Source organism: Macrobrachium nipponense, chromosome 44 (assembly GCF_015104395.2).
Source record: "Macrobrachium nipponense isolate FS-2020 chromosome 44, ASM1510439v2, whole genome shotgun sequence".
NCBI classification, from domain to species: Eukaryota; Metazoa; Arthropoda; class Malacostraca; order Decapoda; family Palaemonidae; genus Macrobrachium; species Macrobrachium nipponense.
The window spans coordinates 34736997-34741996 of NC_087221.1; the positions used below are offsets into that span (position 1 = coordinate 34736997).

At 38.6% G+C, this 5000-nt stretch overlaps 1 protein-coding gene across 1 annotated transcript in view; it reads left to right on the forward strand.

The window, feature by feature from the left end:
- LOC135203854 (uncharacterized) overlaps positions 1-5000 on the forward strand; it is a 39740-nt gene that overhangs the window by 1249 nt on the left and 33491 nt on the right. The window lies entirely within an intron of this gene.

Here is a 5000-nt window from a genome sequence, read left to right on the forward strand (position 1 = left end):
GGGCAATTTGACGGTTTGCCCGTCAAGTGTGCCCGTTAGAGGGGAAGTCAGCCGATCAGGCCCGATCGTGTGGACAGGCCTTAAGGTTTATGGATATAGTTTCATATTCTTTTTCTTCAATTTTTTTTCAATGTTTTTTAGTTTGATCTATACTTTAATCTTATGCTGGTGACCAGCTTTGTATTTTGTTAGTTTATCGATTAGTTACTGGGCAGCTTTTTTTTCTAGACCTAATTTTAAAAGTAAACGTTTATTACTAGACCTATTTTTTCAATGACATAATTTTAAAAGATATTTTTTTTCAACTAGGCTTCATTTTAAAAGTATGTATCCGGTAGACCTTCAGTTTCGCAGTTTGTTAATTTTAAGTTTTTTAAGTCCACCTTTGCTGGGGGTGGTTGGGCCTCCTGTCAGGCAAAGGTGGACTAGGGTCGTACATGACTAGACTGCGGTCTATCATGTACGACCTAACTGCGTGTAACCAAAATCTCAACGGGGCAAGAAATTTTCCCTGGAGATTATGGTGTTAATGGATATTCAGTGACTTGTTGGTCGCGCGCGTTTTTTTTTTCCCCCTTTTTTTATATCTTGACTTAGTAGTGTTAGATGACTTTTGAATTTTGTCTTTCCTGTCGGTTCAGGGATTTATTTTGCGCCATGTATTGATGTGTGAAGGTTTTCATAAGCTTAACTTTTTCTAGAAGAATTCATATGCAGAATACATTTAGGCTCATCAAATTGTTTTATGAATTGTAGTACCCGTTGTTTTAGTTCTATTCTAGTTTGATAATGTCAATTTTCTAAACTAGGAAAGTTTTACTTTTAAAAACATTTGTCTTGGGTTCTAATAGGAGTACACATTTGCCTAACTGTTTAGGCCTATTGGGTTATGTTTAGGGTTGGTAACAGCTTTTCAGAGTACTATAAATTGATAGAGCAGAATTTGATTTAATTAATTTTTAAATTGGTTCGGAGTACTGTAATCGATACTATCGAAGGGCATATTACTCGATTTAAAAACTAATATACAAAGCCTAATTTAAAATGGACGTATGATAGCGGACTTTGTGACCGAACCCTAGTTTTAGGTTTAAGGTTAGTGAAGATAGTGGTGGTCTGGTACATAACTGGAGCTGTATTAAGTGAAGTTGATTATAACTTTGCTCATTGGTTAATTAACAAATTCTGCTATGTTGAATTTCAAAAATACAAAGGTCAGAACAAACTATGACAGATTTTAAATTATTCATAATACCTTAAATCGACAAAAGCGATCAGTATACAGTGAATGGGCTCTCACTCTCTCTCTCTCTCTCTCTCTCTCTCTCTCTCGTGTACACCGCTGCCCACCGTCGAGTTGGCTTAACGTAGTTATTTTTCACCAACTTGCTACTTTTCAGGCACCGTCTAGCCTATTGAAAATATGGTAAAACATCCCAGTTAATTAAGAGCTAAGATTCTTGTGCTTTAGGTGTTAATAATTCATGTGCATATTTGTTCGATCTAAGCGACCTCCAAGGTAAGGGAATTGTTTCTGGTGATTAGAGTAATTCACTTGTAACTTTTAATTTTGAGGATTTCTTACTTTTCCTGTAACTTTATAAATCCGCGCCTTTTAGTATATAAAATATTTTATACAGTTTCAGTTTACAGCAATTTTCTTGAAATTAATCTAGCTGTTGAGCAGCATTAACAGCTTTTAGTTCCTGGGTGCTTTAATTTCTAAAGTTGCAGCTCACCTGTACTTAGATTTCACCGCCAACCACTATTTGAAACTGGTTCTGTAAGCCAGGACCAGGTAGTGGTAGTGGAAGGTTCTTCGGCGGGATGACAAAAAAACACTTATTTTATTTTCAGCTTTTCGTGAATTAGGACGATCTAATCTCTTCAGGTAGCTGTAAACAGCAAATTGTCTGAAGAGTCCTGGTGGATGTGGACTATTCTGCTAGTTTATCAATCAAGCAAACTGTTGTCTGCTAGCAAACGAGGTTACGCGAACTGCCGTTGGTCTTTAGTTATGGTGAATGTGGACGACCATTCCGCCTGTTTATTCCTCGAGCAAACTGTTGGCTGCTTGCAAACGAATTCCCTAACTGCCGTTCTGCCTGTTTATACCTTGAGCAAACTGCAATATATTATCAGAAGATTGCGTGTGAACTGGAATGTATCCAGCAGCTACAATGATTGAGTTAACTTCTGAAACTAAGATTAGATCTTCATTTTTGTGTGGACTGGAATAAATTTTGTTGAATGGTGACTTTTTACCAATTTCAAATATTTAGTCCAATTTGCATTAAACGGAACATTACCTTGTATGTTAAAATATTCTGCCATGCGTTGTTTAGCAGCAAACCTGTTGATTTAAGAGCTTCAAGGTCTGAAGATGAAGTGAATTACTGAAGCACTTAATTTATCACAAACTGCTTTCGTAACTGAAGAGTATCCCTGTGGGAGATGGTAATGCTTCTTAGGCCCCGTCCACACGACCGAGCTTTGCTCGACGAACTTTGTTCGATGTGACGTCAGAAGCGGAGAAACTTACCTTTTCCCGCTGTTTCTCTGCTTCTGACGTCACATCGGACAAAGTTCGTCGACCAAAGCTCGACCGTGTGGACGGGGCCTTAAAGTATCTTTGGGAGAACTTGACTTGCAATAATCTTCACATTACCAGATCATATATCACAACCAGAATGCTTAGCGCCTCAGCGGCGTGGTTGGTATGGTATTAGCGTCCCACCTCGGTGGTCGCTGGTTCGATTCTCGGCCATTCCATTGAGGAGTGAGAGATGTGTATTTCTGGTGATAGAAGTTCACTCTCGGCGTGGTTCACAAGTCACATAAAGCCGTTGGTCCCTTTGCTGAATAAACCACTGGTTCCATGCAACGTAAAAGCACCATACAAACAAAACAAAAACGACCAGAATGCAAATGAGGTTGGCTGAGCATTGGTATTGAATTGAGAAAACGATTTAAGAGTAATAGTCTCGAGTACTTGAATACATTAAAACTGAGTACAATATGAAATACTTTTGGTAGAAAGTAAATTGAATCCAATTAATCTTGAGACTGAAAATGGTAGGTCCTAGAACATTGGCTTTTCTATCGGACTGTCAGTGTTCGTGTCGACAAGAACACTGACGGGACTATTTGCTGATCGGAGTCGGTTTAAATTGTTTGAAAAAATTAACCAGTTTTTTAGTGGTTTGCAACCAAGTTGTGAAGAAAGTATGTAAGGCACTATATGCAAGGGGAAGCAACAATCAGATCCTTGAGCTGAAAATGTTGTGGTATAGGGTATGTTCCTTTTTAAAGTCCTGTTGAAATTGAAAGTGCTTCTAGAGGTAATTAGATTTTCAGACGCTTTGTCATTAAGTAATTTATTAAAGAATTATTTTAACGCGCTATTGTTGATGTTAGAGCTCTGGCCTAAATAATGTTTTAAGTTGCAGATGAGATTTTAAGCGAAGTGGAAATAAGTTGACGCAAGCATTGATGAAACATAGTCGTACAGGCCATTCTAAATGACTAGATTGCATGAATATTAGTACTTTTGGAGTTTATGAAGTTTACAAAGTTAATTCCGAGTGTGTTATGACAAAGTTAAGAGCTAAGTGTAGTTTGACAAAGGTTGTTAACTTTGCTCACTGTAGAGGAATGAAGGCGGAGTACCTCCCTCTAGCAATAGCATGTCTGTTGTTAAACTAAAAATACAAGGTGCCGCACAAAAAAGAAAAAAAAGATTTACATATTTCACATGTATTTTAATAATTTCTCAATATTGAACCAAACTAAATAGCACTCAGGAGGTCCAGATCTCAACGTAATAGATTCAACCATGTGGGGTTTACTGTTACATCAGCTTCAGTTACACAGGGGAGAGGTCGGACATATAATCCATAAACATTTTACAGAAGCTTAAGGTGCGTCCACACGGTCGAACAATGTCCGATGGGCAAACATTGTTACCAATTAACAATTGTCTGCTGGTCTTTGCCCTGTGAGCAGAGTAAAAAGTGTTATACAATCTCATTTGGTACCACTGTTTGTTGCCAGATCACACTTCCGCCGTTTCAACGCTTATGACATCATCCTGCTTCGCCTATGATATGGTAACAATGTTTGTCCGTCGGACATTGTTCGACCGTGTGGATGCACCTTTATTAGGCTGCGTCCACAAGGTCGAACACTGTCTGACGGACAAACATTGTTACCATATCATAAGTGAAACAGGATGACATCGTAAGTGTTGAAACGATGGAAGTAGATCTGGCAACAAACAGTGTTACCAGATGAGGTTGTATACTGGTGTTTTTACTCTGCTCACAATGCAAAGACCATCAGACAATTGTTTATTGGTAACAATGTTTGTCCGTCGGACATTGTTCGGCCGTGTGGACGCACCTTTAAACATTCAAGCATTTGTTTTTCCTACTACCGTTTGTATCGAATTAAAGTCGAATGTATTGAGTTAAAGAGTACCATTTAACTGCCTTGCAATACTGTATGATGTTAATTGATTCTGCCTGCTTGAAAATTCAAAATTCATTCTGTGGTCGACATTTCAGATGTTATTAACCTATTTCAGTGTATCTACTGTTTACGTTAGTGGCTCCTTTGGGCTCTTCGATGTGTTTTTCGATGTTCCGTTCCTATATAAGCCAATCTGCAACTGTTGTGGTATTTTCACATATACACGAAACTTAAGAGCCACCGAAAGGTATTGTACCATCGTTTAATAGAACGAGTGTATTTGGCGGAGGCGTGAACATCAAGCACCAATGTTATTTGTCTTTTTTGCAGCGTCCCTTCGGCTCCCAGCTGCAACCTCTCTTATTTCTTATACTATACCTCCGTTCATATTCTCTCTCTCTCTCTCTCTCTCTCTCTCTCTCTCCTGACTTTCCATCCTCTCGAAAAACTGTTTCCTACTGCAACTGCAGCGTTCTCCTCCAGTTAAAACTTTCAAACGCTTCTTGTTGTCAATTTCCCTGTCAGCGCTG